The sequence below is a fragment of the Arvicola amphibius genome, chromosome 3 (assembly GCF_903992535.2).
Source record: "Arvicola amphibius chromosome 3, mArvAmp1.2, whole genome shotgun sequence".
NCBI lineage: Eukaryota > Metazoa > Chordata > Mammalia > Rodentia > Cricetidae > Arvicola > Arvicola amphibius.
Window position 1 is genome coordinate 60,559,465 of NC_052049.1, and position 20,479 is coordinate 60,579,943.

The window sequence follows — 20,479 nt, forward strand, 5'->3', positions numbered from 1 at the left end:
ATATATTTTCTATGGAGAGTATAATTTCTCAAATCCTGATGTCTGACTCAGCTCTGGACCATATTTCAACATTCTAATACCAACTCAAACTTATCAAGATTGCAGATAGAGTAACTTCTGTATATTTTTGTTGTCTATATTAAGAAAGATAACATTCAAGTAAATATTTAGTAGAGTATTTTGCATGCAGTTAATGTTTAATATGTAAATATAATACTCTAATATAAAGATGATTAAAATTAGAACACATCTTAATCTTAATTGAAATACAGTTTTGTATTTATTAATAGTAAACACAGGAATACATTAATGTCTAAGAATGAATGAATGCATATCATTTTTGATTTTCAGTAACTGATTAAACTATTGTTCTTTTGGTACATTTTTTGTTTAAATCATATCTGTTCATACTTGAAAATATATATAATAAATTCAAATTTTTGTATTTGTATTAAGTCTAAAATATTTTACACAAAACATCAATAAGACAAAAGAGATATATAAGAACTAGATCATAAAAAACCTAACTTGTGTAGTATTTATTTCTAAAGTATTAAAAGTCTCAAAAACTAATATCCTGGAGATCAAATAAAATTATCCTTCAAAACCTCTCAGATAATGAATTTGGAGGTTCTCTTGTAGAAGACAATTTCTTACTCTGTCAACATTCCTGAATTGCCCCTTTTAATAAACTCAACCCCTGTGTGCTAGCATGCTCATTGGTATCATCATTACTTAGGTCTTATTTACTTAACCATGTTGATAATACTTAATAGCTATAGGTAGCCTCTTGGATTTTTCTAAAGTGCACAATCTTACAGCACACTTCCTGTTCCACTGGCTCTTACATATTTAATGTAAATTGAGTATGTTGTATTTATGTAGTGTTTTATATACATATATATACATGTGTATGCGCGTGTATGTATGTACTATTACACAATCACATATAAATATATGTGATATATAATAATGACAACTAAATGAAATATTTTGATTGACATGAGAGAGAAACTGTACATGGGAGGGAATAGAGAGAAGAAAGGAGAGAAAGAAGTGATGTTATTATAATTTCAAAGATAAAACACTGCCAGACAAATACCAGTTGTGCAACTTCCTACACTCCATGTTCTCATCATCAAAGGTAAAGAAACATACATGTGAGGTAGGATAATGATTATAAGCTAGTTTCATAAAAGAAAACATTTTTAATTGTGAAATCACAGGGTGAGGACTCCTAACAAGACATTTTTTGCCATATAAAATTATAATTGCTGTCTCTCTTCATAAAATTAAAATTCAACTGTACATTTAAATTTATTCTTTATATAATTATTCTAGAATTACCTACTTTGAAAGTAATACCTGTTGGAATTAAAGGTAATCACTTTTCCATGACAATTTAATACTCTTTTCACTCTATTATTTGATATGTGAAGTTAGCATCTTTCACAACATTCTCAGACTCCTATATGTGGTTCATTATAAATCTTATTTTATTTGTCATTCTAAAATAGTCATAAAAAGAAATGGTGAAATTAACAGCACTATAGATTATTTACCAGATACAAAATGTCCATGAATGCTATGAAAAAATAAATCTATGAGTAGTAGAAAAAAATGAGAAAAGGTCAAAGGAAAAGAAAATAATTTCAACAAAATTATACAAATTTTCCATAATCTAAAATAGGAAATGTCTATGAAGGTTACTAGAGGCATTCAAATACCAAATAGAAAAGAAATTTCAGCAGGGCATGGTGGTATATGATTTTATCTAATTCAGGCACTCGGGAGAAAGAGGTAGGCAGATCTCGAGTTTGAGGCCAGCATCATCTATATAATGAGTTCCAAGACAGCCAGAGCTGCACAGGAAAGCTGTGTCTCAAAACAAAAATAAAATAAAAGAAATGGAGAGAAGGAAGGAAGGAGGGAAGAAAAAAGAGAAAGGGAGGTCGAAAGGAAGAGAGAGAGAGAGAGAAAGAGAGAGAGAGAGAGAGAGAGAGAGAGAGAGAGAGAGAGAGAGAGAGAGAGCGAGCCCATGGCACATAATCAAAAACTAAATGCATGAAACAAAGGAAAATATTAAAAGCTTCTAGGAAAAATGACCAAGTAACATATACAGGTACACCCAGCAAAAAAAAATGATTGATTTCTTAATAGAGACTCTCAAATCCAGAAGGCACTGGGCAATTTAAAGAAGCCACAGCTGCTAGTCCATACTACTATATCTCCAAAAATCTTTCAATCACAATAGATTGAGGAAGAAATGCATAGCATGATTAAACCAAATTTAAGTCATATATAACTACAAATGCAGCTAATTAAGGCACTAGATATTGATATTTAGTTATGCCAGAATAACTAGATAAACATGCTTTCTTTTTGCCATTTTATATTTTTAGCTTCTTTGCCAAAAATCAGGTGTTCGTAGGTGTATAGTTTAAAATATGCGTCTTCAATTCGGTTCCACTGGTCCTACTGTCCATTCTCATGCCAATACCAGGAAATGAAAAGCTGTAAAGCAGAGGACACAGTCAACAAGAAAAAAATGACAGCCTAAAGAATGGGAAAAGATCTCTTGAGTCACCTCCGCGCAGCCTAGGTTTGGCGTGCGATTCGGACGCGCTCCGTGCCCACCCTGCTCTGTGCTACTACTTGGCTTTTCTGTCAAGATGCCTGAGGAAGTCCACCATGGAGAGGAAGAGGTGGAGACCTTTGCCTTCCAGGCAGAAATTGCTCAGCTCATGTCCTTAATTATCAACACTTTTTATTCGAACAAGGAAATTTTCCTTCGAGAGCTGATCTCCAATGCTTCTGATGCCTTGGACAAGATTCGCTATTAGAGCCTGACAGACCCTTCCAAGTTGGACAGTGGTAAAGAGCTGAAAATTGACATCATCCCCAACCCTCAGGAGCGCACACTGACTTTGGTGGACACAGGCATTGGCATGGCCAAGGCTGACCTCATAAATAACTTGGGAACCATTGCTAAGTCTGGCACAAAGGCTTTCATGGAGGCTCTGCAGGCTGGTGCAGACATCTCCATGATCGGGCAGCTTGGAGTTGGGTTCTACTCAGCCTATCTGGTGGCAGAGAAAGTGGTTGTGATCACAAAGCACAATGACGACGAGCAGTATGCCTGGGAGTCTTCTGCTGGTGGGTCCTTCACAGTGTGTGCCGACCACGGTGAGCCCATTGGCCGGGGCACCAAAGTGATCCTGCATCTCAAAGAAGACCAGACAGAATACCTGGAGGAGAGGAGGGTCAAGGAAGTGGTGAAGAAGTACTCACAGTTCATAGGCTATCCCATCACCCTATATCTGGTGAAGGAACGAGAGAAGGAGATCAGTGATGATGAGGCAGAGGAAGAGAAGGGTGAGAAAGAGGAGGAAGATAAGGATGACGAGGAGAAGCCGAAGATTGAAGATGTGGGATCAGATGAGGAGGATGACAGTGGCAAAGATAAGAAAAAGAAAACAAAGAAGATTAAGGAGAAATACATTGATCAGGAAGAGCTGAATAAGACTAAGCCCATCTGGACCAGAAACCCTGATGACATCACTCAAGAGGAGTATGGTGAATTCTATAAGAGTCTCACCAATGATTGGGAGGACCACTTGGCAGTCAAGCACTTCTCTGTGGAAGGTCAGTTGGAATTCAGAGCATTGCTCTTCATTCCTCGGCGAGCTCCCTTTGACCTTTTTGAGAACAACAAGAAGAAGAACAACATCAAACTCTATGTCCGCCATGTGTTCATCATGGACAGCTGTGACGAGCTGATACCTGAGTACCTCAACTTCATCCGCGGCGTGGTAGACTCTGAGGACCTGCCCTTGAACATCTCCCGAGAAATGCTGCAGCAGAGCAAGATCCTGAAGGTCATCCGTAAGAACATCGTGAAAAAGTGCCTTGAGCTCTTCTCCGAGTTGGCTGAAGACAAAGAGAACTACAAGAAATTCTATGAGGCCTTCTCCAAGAATTTAAAGCTTGGGATCCATGAAGATTCTACTAACCGTTGGCGCCTCTCTGAGCTGCTCCGCTATCACACCTCTCAGTCTGGAGATGAGATGACCTCCCTGTCAGAGTATGTGTCTCGCATGAAGGAGACACAGAAGTCCATCTACTATATCACTGGTGAGAGCAAAGAGCAGGTGGCCAACTCTGCCTTTGTGGAACGTGTGCGGAAGCGGGGCTTTGAGGTGGTGTACATGACTGAGCCTATTGACGAGTACTGCGTGCAGCAGCTCAAGGAGTTTGATGGAAAGAGCCTGGTCTCAGTGACTAAGGAGGGCCTGGAGCTACCAGATGATGAGGAAGAGAAGAAGAAGATGGAGGAGAGCAAGGCAAAGTTTGAGAATCTCTGCAAGCTCATGAAGGAGATTTTGGATAAGAAGGTTGAGAAGGTGACAATCTCCAATAGGCTTGTGTCTTCACCCTGCTGCATTGTGACAAGCACCTATGGCTGGACAGCCAACATGGAGAGGATCATGAAGGCCCAGGCACTTCGAGACAACTCTACAATGGGTTACATGATGGCCAAAAAGCACCTAGAGATCAACCCTGACCACCCCATTGTGGAGACCCTGAGGCAGAAGGCCGAGGCTGACAACAATGACAAAGCTGTTAAGGACCTGGTGGTGCTGCTGTTTGAAACTGCTCTGCTCTCCTCTGGCTTCTCACTTGAGGATCCCCAGACCCACTCCAACCGCATCTACCGCATGATCAAACTAGGCCTGGGCATTGATGAAGATGAGGTGACAGCAGAGGAGCCCAGTGCTGCTGTTCCTGATGAGATCCCCCCACTTGAGGGTGATGAGGATGCCTCCCGCATGGAAGAAGTAGATTAGAGAGGCCCTGGGAAGACCATGTTCTCTGTATAGTTTCCCTGTGCTCCCCCAACAGCCTTGACTGGCCCTGACCTACCTGGCTCTCTGCTCATGCTAGAAGATCTCTTACCCTGTCTGGTGCCTTAAGGCAGGAAAATCCCCTCCCACAGAATAGCAGGGTTGGGTATTGTGTATTGTGTTTTTTGTTTGTTTTATTTTGTTCTGAAATTAAAAGTATGCAAAAATAAAGAAAATGCAGTTTAAAAAAAAAGAATGGGAAAAGATATTCACTAACCCCACAAAGAGGTCTTATCTCAAAAATATACAAAGAACTTAAGAAATTGGTCATCAAAAGAACACATAATCCAATAAAAAAAAAATGGACTACAAACCTAAACAGGGAACTCTCAACAGAGGACTCTAAAATGGCTGAAAGACACTTAAGGAAATATTCAACATCCTTAGTCATCAGAGAAATGCAAATCAAAACAACTCTGAAATTTCATCTTACACCTATAAGAATGGCCAAGATCAAAAACACTGATGACAACTTAGCTGGAGAGGTTGTGAAGTAAAGGGAACACTTCTGCATTACTGGTAGGAATACAAGCTGGCACAGCCCCTTTAGATATCAGTATGGCAATTTCTCAGAAAATTAGGAAACAACCTTCCTTAAGACCCAGCAATACCACTTTTGGTATATATCCAAAGGATGCTCAATCATGCCACAAGGACATGTGCTTAACTATGTTAATAGCAGCATTGTTTGTCATAGCTAGAACCTGGAAACAACCTAAATGCCCCTATACCAAATAATGGATAAGGAAAATGTATACATTTACACAATGGAATACTACATAGCAGAAAAAAATAACGACATCTTGAATTTTGCAAGAAAATGGACATCATTTTTAGTGAGGTAAACCAGAAACAGAAATATAATTATCTCATGTACTCACTCATAAGTGTTTTTTAAACATAAAGCAAAGAAAACCAGCCCACAAATAACAATCCCAGAGAATTTAGACAACAATTACAGGATCCTAAGAGAGACATACATAGATCTAATCTACATGGAAAGTTTAAAAAGACCAAATCTTCAGCCAGGCAGTGGTGGTACATACCTTTAACTCCAGCACTTGGGAGGCAGAGGTAGGCACATCTCTGTGAGTTCGAGGCCAGCCTGGTCTACAAGAGCTAGTTCCAGGACTGTCTCCAAAGCAACACAGAGAAACCCTGTCTCAAAAAAAGACAAGATCTTCTGAGTAAATTGGGATCAACCTTGGGGGAGGGTTAAAGGAGAAGGGAAAGGCAGGGAGGGGAGCAGAGAAAAATGTAGAACTCAATAAAAATCAATTTTAAAAAGTCAAAGTGAGTTCATGCTCATCGCCGTTGTCCTTGGTTTCTCAGTCCTCCTCCACCATCAGCCACATTCAGAGAGTCCGGTTTGGTCCCCTGTTCCATTAGTCCCATTCCAACTTGACTTGGTGGTTTCCCGTTAGATCTGTCCCACAGTCTCAATGGGTAAACGCACTTCTCACGGTCCTGACTTCCTTGCTCATGATCTCCCTCCTTTTGCTCCTCATCAGGACCTTGGGAGCTCAGTCCGGTGCTCCTATGTGGGGCTCTGTCATTTTCTCCATCCAATGCCAGGTGAAGGTTCTATGGTGATATGCAAGATATTCATGAGTATGGCAATAGGATCTGGACATTTCTGGCACCCTCTCCTCAGCTGCCCAAGGAACTAGCCGGGGGTGTCTTCCTGGACACCTGGGAACCCCTCTAGAGTCAAGTCTCTGCCAACCCTAGAATGGCTCCTTTAATTAAGATATATAATTCCTTGTTCCCATATCCACCCTTCCTATATCCCAACCATCCTATTCCCCCAAGGTCTTCCCATCCTCCACTTCACACTTTTCTCTCCCCAACCCCCATCCCACCCCACCCCCAAGTTCCCATTTTTTGTCCAGCAATCTTGTCTACTTCCAGTATCCAGGAGGATAACTATATGTTTTTCTTTGGGTTCACCTTCTTATATAGCTTCTCTAGGATTTTTTACGAATTATAGGCTCGATGTCCTTTATTTATGGCTAGAAACCAATTATGAGTGAGTACATCCCATGTTCATCCTTTTGGGCCTGGGTTACCTCACTCAGGATGGTGTTTTCTATATCTATCCATTTGCATGCAAAATTCAAGATGTTATTGTTTTTTACTGCCGAGTAGTAGACGAGCATGAACTCTACAGCATGGACGGGCTCACTATGAGCCTTGTCAGTTTGGTTGCTCACCTTCCTGGACATAGGGGGAGCTGGGAGGACCTTGGACTTAACATAGTGAAGGGAACCCTGATGGCTCTTTGGCTTGGAGAGTGGCAGAGTGGGGGTATGGGTGGAAGGGAGGGGAGGGAAGGGGGAGGAGGAGGGGAGGAGATGGAAATTTTTAATAAAAAAATGAGAAAAAAAAGACACAAGGACTAGAGATAAAAAAAAAAAGTCAAAGTGAAGAGTTTAGCAACATCAAGAAAATTCAGGAAATAAATACTCCCAGACCAACAAATAAAAAAGAGGAGGATAAGGTAACACACATGTACTGATGTACACACACACACACACACACACACACACACACATACACACACACACACAACAGTGCATGCCCACACTGTACAACAAAATAGCTGGAATCAACAAACCCTGGTCATTAATAACTCTCAACATTAGTGGCATCATTTCTCCCAATAAAAGACACAGATTAACAGAATGGGTGCAAAATCTAAATACACAATCTGCTACATCCAAGAAACGTACTTCAACATCAAAGGTAGACATCACCTCAAGGTAAAAAGATGGAAAAAAGAAATTTCAAGAAAATGGATCTAAGAAGCCAGCTGGTGTAGTCTTTTTGATACTTTACAGTATAGACTTAATAAAAATTAGTCAGAAAAGATTGAGAAGAGCACTACATACTCATCAAAGGAAAAATCCACCAAGATGACATTTCAATTATTAACATCTTAATATCTGGTGCCTGAAATGCAAAAGGACCCAAGTTCATAAAGAAATACTGCTACATCTTAAATCACAGGCTGAACCTAGTACTCTGATTTCTTGTGAGTTCAATACCACACTCTCCCAAATAGATAGGCTATTTAAATGAAAAGTAAGTAAAGAATTGCTGGACCTAACTGAAATCATAATCTAAATAGACCTAACAGATATTATAGAACATTTCATTTCACCCAAATACAAAAGAATATATTTGCTTCTTAGCACCACATAGATCTTTCTGAAAAATTGACCACATACTCAAACACAAAGCAAGTCTTACCAAATACAAGAAAATTAAAATTTCAATCTTCATCCCATCTGACCAACAGAAATTAAAGCTGAATATCAACAACAAAAACAAGAGAAAGATTACAAAGTCATGAAAAGTGAACAACTCAGTGGTTAATAAAAATGAGAAAATATATAATTTTTTTTTGGTTTTTCGAGACAGGGTTTCTCTGCAGCTTTTTTAGAGCCTGTCCTGGAACTAGCTCTTGTAGACCAGGCTGCCCTTGAACTCACAGAGTTCCACCTGCCTCTGCCTCCCGAGTGCTGGGATTAAAGGCGTGCGCCACCGCCGCCCGGCGAAAATATATAAATTTAAAAAAGAAATTAAGTCATCATTAGAGAGGCTACCTCCTGCGGCTGATTGAAGTGGATGTTGAGACCCACACTAAAAGTGTAGACAGAGAGAAAGTCTACTTTGAAGTACTACATTGGTTATTGACCTCCACTCGCCCATACACCTAGAGTTCCAGGAAGCTGTAGAAGAGGAGAAGGAGAAATTATGGGAGTCAGAGGGGTCAAGGAAGCCAGGAGAACATAGGTTGTGGAATCAACTAAGCAGCGCCCATGGGGGTTCACAGAGATGGAAGTGGCAACCACAGAGTCTGCATGTGTCTGTGCTAGGTCCTCTACAGGAGTGTTTTATTTGTGAGTTTTATAGTGTGGGTGTCTCTGACTCTTTTGCCTACTCTTGGAACCCTTTTTGTCCTACTGGGTTGCCTTGCCCATCCTTCAGGTGAGGGTCTATGGCTGGTATTATTGTATCATGCTGTGGTATGTTTGATTGATGTCCCTGGGAGGCCCTTTCTTTTCTGAGGTACGGAAGATAGGGTGGCAAGTGGATCTGGTGGAGAGAAGAGGTGTGAGGGAATTGGAAGGAGTTGAGTGAAGAGAAACTATAGTTTGTATCAGAGAAGAATAAATAAATATTTTTAAAAATAAAGAATTAAATTAAGAAATTAAGACTTTCTAGAATTGAATAAAAATGAATATACATTGTACAGAAACTTATGGGACACAGTGGAGGTGGTTCTAAGAGGTAAGTTCATAGTACTAAGTGCCTAGATAAAAAGTTGCAGTCATCTCAAACTAGCAGTTTAAAGCACACATGAAAGTTCTAGAACAAAAAGCAGGATTACATACAATAAGAGTACATGATAATAAATAATCAAACTCAGAACTAAAATCAATGAAAAAGAAATAAAAAATCAATACAGTTAATCAATGACACAAAGAGTGAGTTTTTTGAGATCAGCAATATTGACAAACCCTAATGCAAAATAAATAAAAAAATGGAAATATATTATCCAAATTAATAAACCCGATGATGAATAGGAAATAACAACAGTCAATGAATAAATCTAGAAAATCATAAGTGCATACATTAAAAACTCACATTACATCATATTAGAAAATCTATAATAAGTGGATATTTTTCTAGATATCACCACCTGCCAAAGTTAAGTCAAGGTCAGATAATCAATTTATGCAGACCTATAATCACTAGTGAAATAGAAGCAATAAATTAAAAATCACTCAACAAATGCCAGGATCAGATGCCTTTAATGTAGAATTCTACCAGATTTTCAATGAACAGTCAATGCCAATGTTCCTCAAATTATTCCACAAAATAGAAACAGAAGCCACATTGCCACAATTGTTTTATAAGTCTATAGTTAGGCTTATAATAAAACTACATAAAAACTCAACCAAAACAGAAATTGAAGACAAAATTCTATCATGAACATAAGTTAAAATTTTTTAATTAAAATACATTCAAGCAAACTCTAGAAAAATATCAGAGACCATGCTCAATAAAACAAATGACAGATTATGCTGCCACTGATGTGTAATAAGGTAAACATTCATCCATTGCTGAAGGGAATGTAAATTTGGACAGTCATTATGGAAATCCATAAATCCATGTGGACAGACCTCAGGAAACTTGGATTCAATCTACCACAATATTCAGCTATACTAGTCTTAGTCAAATACCCAAGAATGCTTTTTGTAAACTACAGAGACCCTTCATCAACCTTGTTCACTGTTGTACTATTCATAATAGTCAGTAACTGGAGATAATCTAGACATCTATCAATAGATAGAAAAATAAGATGTTTTACATTTATAGAATACTACTGAACTTTTAAAAATGAAATATTTAAATACTCAGGAAAATGAATGGAACTAGAGAATAATCATCATGACTTTGGTAATCCAGACAAAGAATAACAAATATGGCATGCATTTGCCTATATGTTGATGCTATTAAGTCAATAATAAACATGCTAAAATCCATAGAAACAAAGAGATTAGGCATAGAGTAAAAGACTAAGTAGAAGGAATGTATCTCCCTAGGAAAGAAAAATTGAGTAGACAGTTATGGATGGATGATCATAAAGTGGAACAGTGGAATGGGAGGATAAACCAAGAAGGACAGAAGGGGAAAGGAAGAATATACAGGGAGGGGCAACTATAATTGAGGGTCATTTGAGAGGCTATTTGGAAACATAAATACAATAGGAGATCTCTAAATATATATACATATAAGAGGTTATCTAATTAATATAGTCAAATAATGGGAGAGGCAGGTTCCCCATTGGTTTTCTCTTGTCACCAAAAGAAATTTCCCGTGATAAGATTGAGTTGTATCTAATTAACTTGCTAGTCAAAGGTGTACCATGGGAACTCCCATTCAACCCAGGCTGATTCTACGGATATACATTGCTCTCCATAAACTAATGCCAAAGCCCTATTGCTTAAGACAATACCTACGCAACTAATTAAACATAATGAATGCCAACTAGTACCGACCTAGTGCATTCTTGGCACCTAGAAGGTACTCTGCATTCTACCAAAAGATAAAGTGATAGCACAAACCTTGTCAGAGTAACCAATCTGATTTGACTTAAGGTCCACTTCACAGGAAGTAATCCTTACCTGACATTGCTTGGGTGACCAACAACCTGACACAAGAAAGGAGAAACTCTGTTCTACTAAAGAAATATAGCAATAAAATGATTCCTGATAATATTATGTTATATTTAAAAAATCTATGCCCTACCCAGTTATTATCAGGGAAGCTTCCTTTTGCAGCAAAATACAATAAAAACAGTGACCCACAGCAAGAAAAAAATGCAGAGAACACTCAGTGGAAAAAACAGGATATCTCCACCAAATCCTTCCTCTCAGATCCCAGGAAACTCTGAGCAATAGGTATAATAATAATAGTATAAAAGATAGAAGGGGTGGAAGACACCAGGGGAGCAAAACCTTCTAAACACAGCAGAAGTGACACCTACCTGAACTCAATGAGTCTATGTGGATGCACAGGGCCAACACAGGTCCAACACAGTGGCTGGGTGGGGTCCTAGACCTAAAAGATCAGTAGATAAAAGCCCCCACCCACAACTTAGAAATTATTTCCAATTTAAAACCACTTTCAAATGAAAAAAATCAGTTCCCTCCAAGCGACTCTCACTGGGGAAACAAACTGCTTTTAGGGGTAGTCCCTATGCCCAGCAATAGATGAACAACAGAAAATGAACTCATAGACATCTTTGTCTCATAATGCTGTGCCAAGGCATTTTTTTATACCCTGCAGGTAATTTGTGTATGAATTAAAAAAAAAACTATCTTTTTTGTTATGCATACCAATCCAAGTTCCCACTCCCTCCCCTACTCCCATTCCCTCCACATACACTTCCACCGCACCACCATCCAATCAAACTCTTCTTGACTTTTAGCATTTCTACTACTGTGATTACAGATGCACACGTAGCATCTAGATTTTATTTAGTGGTGTGTGCGTGTGTGTGTGTGTGTGTGTGTGCGTGTATTTAATAATCTGATCTAAGATTCCTATGTAGTAATACAGCCATATTACTGAGTGAGTCATCTCCTCAGCCTTTACCATAAATCTCAGGAAATTTAATCACAAACCTATGCAGAAATTTTGGCCTCAAGCTTCAAATAAACTTCTTTGGTTCCTAATTGGATTTTATTTATTCTTTTTAATTTTATTTTTAAGCAATCTTTTTATTTTACAAAATAAACTTCTTTGGTTTCTAATTGGATTTTATTTATTCTTTTTTTTTCTCATTTTTTTTTTATTAAAGATTTCCATCTCCTCCCACTTCCCTCCCCTCCCTTCCATCCATACCCCCACTCCACCCCTCTCCAAGACAAAGAGCCATCAGGGTTCCCTTCACTATGTTTAGTCCAAGGTCCTCCCAGCTCCCCCTAAGTCCAGGAAGGTGAGCAACCAAACTGGCAAGGCTCACAGTGAGCCCGTCCATGCTGTAGAGTTCATGTTCATTGCCGTTTCCTTGGTTTCTCAGTCTTCCTCCACCATCAGCCACATTCAGAGAGTCCAGTTTGGTTCCCTGTTCCATCAGTCCCATTCCAACTGGACTTGGTGGTCTCCCGTTAGATCTGTCCCACCATCTCAATGGGTAAACGCACTCCTCACGGTCCTGGCTTCCTTGCTCATGATCTCCCTCCTTTTGCGCCTCATCAGGACCTTGGGATCTCAGTCCGGTGCTCCTATGTGCGGCTCTGTCATTTTCTCCATCCAATGCCAGGTGAAGGTTCTATGGTGATATGCAAGATATTCATGAGTACGGCAATAGGATCTGGACATTTCTGGCACCCTCTCCTCAGCTGCCCAAGGACCTAGCTGGGGGCGTCTTCCTGGACACCTGGGAACCCCTCTAGAGTCAAGTCTCTGGCAACCTTAGAATGGTTCCCTTAATTAAGATATATAATTCCTTGTTCCCATATCCACCTTTCCTATATCCCAACCATCCTATTCCCCCAAGGTCTTCCCATCCTCCACTTCACACTTTTCTCTCCCCATCTCCCCTTCCCCCATCCCACCCCACCCTCATGTTCCCATTTTTTGTCCGGCAATCTTGTCTACTTCCAGTATCCAGGAGGATAACTATATGTTTTTCTTTGGGTTCACCTTCTTATATAGCTTCTCTGGGATTTTTTACGAATTATAGGCTCGATGTCCTTTATTTATGGCTAGAAATCAATTATGAGTGAGTACATCCCATGTTCATCTTTTTGGGCCTGGGTTACCTCACTCAGGATGGTGTTTTCTATTTCCATCCATTTGCATGCACAATTCAAGATGTCATTGTTTTTTACCGCCGAGTAGTACTCTAATATGTATATATTCCACACTTTCTTCATCCATTCTTCCACTGAAGGGCATCTAGGTTGTTTCCAGGTTATGGCTATTACAAATAATGCTGCTATAAACATAGTTGAACAGATGCTTTTGTAATATGATTGGGCATCTCTTGGGTAAATTCCCAAGAGTGGGATTGCTGGGTCCTGGGGTAGGTTGATCCCAAATTTCCTGGAAAACCTCCACATTGCTTTCCAAAGTGGTTGCACAAGTGTGCATTCCCACCAGCAATGGATGAGTGTACCCCTTACTCCACATCCTCTCCAGCAAAGGCTATCATTGGTGTTTTTGATTTTAGCCATTCTGACAGGTTTAAGATGGTATCTCAACGTTGTTTTGATTTGCATTTCTCTGATTGCTAAGGAGGTTGAGCATGCCCTTAAGTGTCTTTTGGCCATTCGAACTTCTTCTGTTGAGAATTCTCTGTTCAGTTCAGTGCCCCATTTTTTAATTGGGTTTATTAGCATTTTAAAGTCTAGTCTCTTGAGTTCCTTATATATTTTGGAGATCAGACCTTTAATTTTATTTTTACGCAATCTTTTTATTTTACATTGCAATCCCAAATTCATCTCCCTCCCCTCCTTCATCTCCCATCATCTTCATCCTGCCCCAATTCCCATCCACTCCTCAGACAAAGCTAGAAAGCAAGGCCCTGCCATGAGGTGTCAACAAAGTCTGGCACATCAATTTGGGCAGGATAAAGACCATAGCCCTATATCAAGTTTGAGCAAGGTATCAAATGCTCCATAGGGAATTGACTCCAAAAGGCCAGTTCATGAACTAGGGGGAAACACTGGTCCCATGACCAGTGGCAGGACCGAATAAACTGCCCAAGCCACCCAACTGTCACCTACATTCTGAGTGCCTAATTTAGTCCTATGTATGTTTCCCAGCTGTCGATCTGGAGTAAGTGAGTTCTTACTTGCTCCAGTTAGCTGTTTCTGTGGGTTTCCCCATCATGGTCTTGATCTCTTTGTTCATATAATCACTCCTCCTTCTCTCTGAATGGACTCTTGGAGTTTGGCCCAATGCTTAGCTGTGAATCTTTGCATCTTTTTTTATCAATTACTGGATGACAGCTCTAAAATGACAATTGAGATAGTCATCAGTCTAATTACAGGAGAAAGCCATTTCAGGTACCCAGTGTCCAGTGGTGAGAGGGGAGTGTTGAATTCTCCAACTATTAGCGTGTGGGGTTTAATGTATTATTTAAGCTTTAGAAGTGTTTCTTTTCCATATAAGGGTGCCCTCCTATTTCAGGCATAGATGTTCAGTATTGAGATTTCCTCTTGATGGGTTTTTCCTGTGACTAATATGAAATGTCCTTCTTTGTCTCTTTTGACTGATTTTAGCTTGAAGTCTATTTTGTTAGATAATAGGATAGGTACACATGCTTGTTTCTTAGGTCCATTTGATTAGAACATTTTTTCCCAACCCTTTACTCTGAGACGATGTCTTTGAGGTTGGGGTGTGTTTCTTGTATGCAGAAGAAGGATGGATTCTGTTTTTGTATCCAATCTGTTAACCTGTGCATTTTTATAGGTGAGTTGAGTCCATTTATATTAACGGATATTAATGACCAGTGATTGCTATCTCCTGTTAATTCAGTTTTCATTGTTGGTAATGTTAATTTTGTTTTTAAATGTGTTCTTGTGATTCCACATACTCAAAAACTAAACTAAAACCAGGATGCAAACTTTACTGTTTTTTTTTTCCTGCATCAGTGTTTAGTACATTTTATAAAAGAATTTCTAAACTTAGTTTTCTTTAAAGGCTTCTTGTTCATTGATCATCCATTCAACATTTTACCCTTTGCTCTCAAAGTAGGAAACTCAATTTCTATGATGGTTAATGTAACTTTTGACAATTTAATGAAGAAACTTCTCAAGAGTCAGAGGGTAAGAAAAAAGATGGCTTTCACCTCATATCAGAAAGTAGCACTGAAGTGCTAAGTATGTGGTTTTATTTATGTTATTAGTATTGTAGCCTTGCCTGCCTGCCCTTAGTTTTAAATTGGTAAACATCTTAGAGACCTCCCTATACAATAACTACTTTTTCAATTTTTTCATGATTTGCTACTTCTATTAGACAGGAGTAGGAGGCACTCACACTATATTGAAGCAGAGTCTATGCTTTCTAACATCCAGCTCTACATTTCCCCAACTTCACCTCTATCTGTCAACAAAATTCAAGATAAACAATTGACTAACAAAAGAATTTCAAGCTGCTTTCCACTATACTGTGAAAACATGCTCAGAGATCTGGCCTGGGATAAATAAGGGTGATGATCCACCTTACTCCCTGCCTTCTTTATGATTCTATTTTCATATAGCTTAAAGAATCGATTTTTCAAATTAGAAAAAGGTATTCTATTGCACTCTACAATATATCCCAGGCATGCTCAATAGAAAGCAAATCCTCCTGTATTGGAAAAAATATATAAACAATTCAAGTTTCAGAACAATGTTCTATTGTGTCCTTCAGGCACAGATTAATAACAATAACAATAACTACATGATACAGGTGATTCTGAGAACAAAATATAAAACAATATTTTAAAAGTCATATTTCCCACCAATCCAGAATGTTGTCACAGAGATAAGCTTAATATAACCACAAGCCTCGCGCCTAAAAAGAGATGACATTCAGTAAGGGACCTAACCAAGAGACAGTTTGGGACTATGATCCCGGGCGACAGTTCCATGTCTTTTCCCAGATGGTTGAGGGAAAAGTTTGGCATCAATTTGGAGTGACTTTCAGAAACTTTTTTTTTCAGATATTTCAGGTATATTGTAGAATTTTGTGAGCACGAATTTTACTTAATTCTATTGTTTTCTCTCTTTCTGACAAAATACATCCCCCTAAGAGTATTCTCTGAGAGCAATGCAAAGATTCCATATGATAAATTGCAAGTAAATATATATGAATTCATCGTGAAGAGCAAAATTATCTATTTCAAGATTTGTGGGTAAATGGTGCCTTGCCAATCTAGGAATCTACACCATCACAGCACATTCACCTTCTGCAGTACTAACAAAATGCATGATTACATTAACCTTGGTCTATATCTTGGTCTCAGTTGCATACTTTATATGATTTTTATAAGAGGCAAAAATATATTCTCTTTTAAGTTCCAATGCACTGTCAATTACTCTTGTGAAATAGGAAGATTCTAGATGTGAGCTTAAGTTTGTATTTGCACATGGTGTTTTTTCATAATCACAACTGAAAATCAATTGTCAATAGACATTACCAAAAATTGTTGAAATCTGAAAATTAACGTTTATTTATTATTTTGAAAAAATTTTTTTTCATGTTATGTTTTCTTCTTCCCCAATTTCGACGATCCTCCCTACATCCCATTCTATCCTAATTCATACCTTCCTTTTCTGTCTCAGCTTAAAAAACAAACAGGCATCTAAAGAATAATAATAAAATAAAATAAGTAAAATGAAAAACACACCAAAATAAAGCAAAAAATAAACAGAAGAAAGTAAAAATAAAAGCATGAGAAACACTCATAGACAGGGAAACACACTTTGATACACACATTAATCCAATAAAAAACCTGGAAGTATATATGCAAAGAACCTCTAAGGTTAAAAATAAAAGGAAAAAATAGTCCCTTACAAATCAGGAGACAAAGAGTCTCCAAAAAAACATTGGGTGTTGGGGACTGTGGACCACCAGACCCTGAGTTTCTTGTAAACAACTTGTTTTGCTCTGCTCTGAGCATCCTGCATCTGCTCTGAGCATGAGACCCTGAAGGCAGGCTGGTGAGGCCTGCAACTGAAAGATCCCAAGAACTGGGGTGTGGCCAGAGCCTTATATAAGCTGCACCTGAGGACAATAAAGTGGACATTCTTGGCATTCTTGTATTAAGGATGTCCCCCGTGGCCCCTTAAGTCTATGTGTCTCTGTCTGCGTATGATTTTAAAATTTCAGCCTAGTTTCCGTAGCACGTAGTGTGAAGAGCACAGAATGGAACCGGTGTAGTTTCAGAACCGGTGTAGTTTCACAACTGAGTTCTTTTTCTGTTGACCATTTACTATTAAGCAAGGTATCTGCCACTGAGAATGGTTTGTGTCACCACTGAGATTCCACTGGAAAGAATAATTTTTGTGTTCAAATGATTATCAATTGGAGATAGCCTCTGAGTTAGGTACGATAGCTTGAATTCACTTTTCTCTTAGCACTGTGCTGACTCACGCAAACCCTGTGTATACCATCAGACTCTTGCCATTTCTTACTTTACCTGAAGGATATATTTCTATCATATTAAACACATTAGTAATAAGAGTTTGTGATACCTGCTTTCTCCTAAATGGAAATTGAGGAGGAGTGGATTGGGGAGTGGGAACACAGAGGTAAGGGTAGGGTGAAAGATGGGGTGTAGAAGAGGGAGAGGAAACGGTGGCTGGGGTGCAAAATAAATAAACCAATATATATATATTTTTAAAACACTATTCTATGTTCTACTTAATTATATTTAATATACATAACAATAATATAAGCTTTAGACTTTTAAGACTTCTTCCTCCCCTCTTACTTCCTCCTCTTTTTTTCCTTCACACACACACAAACACACACACACACACACACACACACACACACACGACATTATAAGGCAAAAGTTTTTCAGATGCAGTCAAATGCACAATTCTCTAAAGAAACCATCACATTTTCATGATTGAATTCCTCCCAAAGTGGCACTGGTCTTCTCTTTTGAATTTCTTTATCTCCTCATTCCTTTCTCTCCATATAACAACTGCTCTACACACTGTTTAAGTTACTTGAAATTCAGCAATGATTTAACCTGCTTTTGCTTTACATATAAAGGGAAAATAATTTTTTTCTCATAGAAATATGAAAAGAAAAAGGATATGGATATGTCTAAGTGAGGAAATAGGGGGAGGAATTGGGAGGAGTTCTGTAAAAGAAAACATTGCATAAAAATCCATTGTCAATAAGAAGAATAAGATTTAAAAAAATAATTAATTTTTAAAATATAATTTAGAGGCTAGTGATACAACTGCTTGGGTAAAATTTCTTGCTATCGAGGCTGAGGACCTGAGTTCATTTCAAGAACTACTTTGATGGAAAAAGAGAAACAACACTGAACTCTACACAGGACTACCATACACACCACACTCTCAGAATAAATAAATTCATACCAAAATAATTTGCCACTTACATCAAATATTAAATAATTATATTAAAGTTCTGTCTGGAATTTTTATGGTTGATGATTGAAAAACAATTTTATTTTTACACTTTGAAAACTAGAAAAATTAAAACTACTGTTTGGCTAATATCCAAAATAAGCAAAAATCAAACAGTTAATGTTATAGCTGGATTCATTCTTAAGTACAACAGAGAATATTTTTATAAGCCAAGAGTGAGACAACCTCTCAAAAAGACAAAATAAAGGTAATGGTGGTGGAATATGGCCTAAAGAGGAAAGGGTGTCTGAACACATTTAGAAACATTCCAGAAGTCTGTCAGAAAACAGGATGAGGTCCAACAGTGCATTTGAAAAGCAACACTGACAGAAGCTGACCAACACAGACTAGACTCCATGATTTGTTTGTGAGTTTTTTGTTTCCTTTACATATTACTCTTATTGATTTTCTTTCATTTTTTAATTTGTTTCTTTTTATGGATTCTTTTCTCAAATGATATATCCTGATTATAGTTTATTTCCCTCTACTTCTTCTAGTTTGTCCTCGTCTCCTCTATTTCTGGATCTACTCTCTTTCTCTCTCTCTCTCTCTCTCTCTCTCTCTCTCTCTCTCTCTCTCTCTCTCCCTCCCTCCCTCCCTCTCTCTCCCTCTCTCTCTGTCTCTCTCATTATAACAGAAAATTATAACAGAAAATAACAAAATTTAGCAAAATAAAATCTAATAAGGTGAAGGAAAACTATTATATCAAATTTGGATGCAGCAACCTAACAAGAGCAACAGATTTGCAATAGCAAGCACAAGAGTCAGAGACTTGACTGTTCTCACAGTCAGAAGTCTCATAAAAATAAGCTAATAACTCAGATAAATGCAGAGGATGTGGGACAGACTCATGTAGGCCCTATGCATATTGGTTCATTCTCTGTGAACTCGTATTTTCCTTGCTTACTTGATTCATAGTACCTTGTTCTCTATATCTTCTGTTCTTACACTCTTTCTGCCTCCTCTCTTTAAGGATTCCCTGAGCTGAGAGGAAAAAGATTTGATGGAGACCTCCAATTTAGATTCTCTGCCTCTACATAATGTCTTGTTGTGGGTCTCTATCTTGCCCCATTTGCTACCAGAATAAGCCTCTCCGATGATGACTGAATAAGGCATTGATTTGTGAGTATAGTAGAGTATCATTAGGAATCGTTTTACTGATTTTTTAATTCTTCTCTCATATATGATATCCCAACCACAATTTTCTCTCCCTCCACTGTTCCCAGCACTGGCAAACCTCCCCTCTCCCTCATATCCACTCCTCCTCTGTCTAGAGAAAAGAGCAGGCCTCCCAGGAACATCCACACAACTTGACATTACAAGTTAAAATAAGACTAGGCGCAAACACTCATATTAAGACTAGATGAGGCAACTCAATAGTAAGCAAAGGGTCCCAAGAATACGCAAAAGAGGCAAAGAAACCCCCACTCCCACTGTTAGGAAATACACAAGATTACCCACTAACATATATGAAGAGGATCTAAAGTGAAACGCATCAGATTGGAGGGAAATCATGAATCAAATAATCCCACACTAACTCCGAACAGAGTATACTAAGGTTTTTCTTTATTAAAAGGGAAACTCATGGATCAAAATGTGGAAACAGGAATGGCTCCAAATCCAGGTGTGGCAAGCAGGAAGAAGTTGAGCTGGCAGTCTCACTGGCCATTTGGTACCCAAAGCCTTGCCCCACCTGGCCCAGCCACTCAAAGTCCATTGGATGAAGGAGGTTCCCCATCACCTGAAGATGGATGCGTAAAAGAAATCCTACACTAGCTCGAAGTAAGAATAATAGAGGGTTATTTATTTAGGGATAGACTCGCATATCAATATCCTCTCTGGTGAAGGTATCTGCATTAATAATTGGGTGATATTGATGGTTACTTTCTCCTCAGGTAG

At 38.5% G+C, this 20,479-nt stretch overlaps 1 pseudogene; it reads left to right on the forward strand.

The window, feature by feature from the left end:
- The first annotated feature begins 2,657 nt into the window (after positions 1 to 2,657).
- LOC119809831 lies at positions 2,658 to 4,881 on the forward strand (annotated as a pseudogene).
- The last annotated feature ends 15,598 nt before the right edge of the window (positions 4,882 to 20,479 follow it).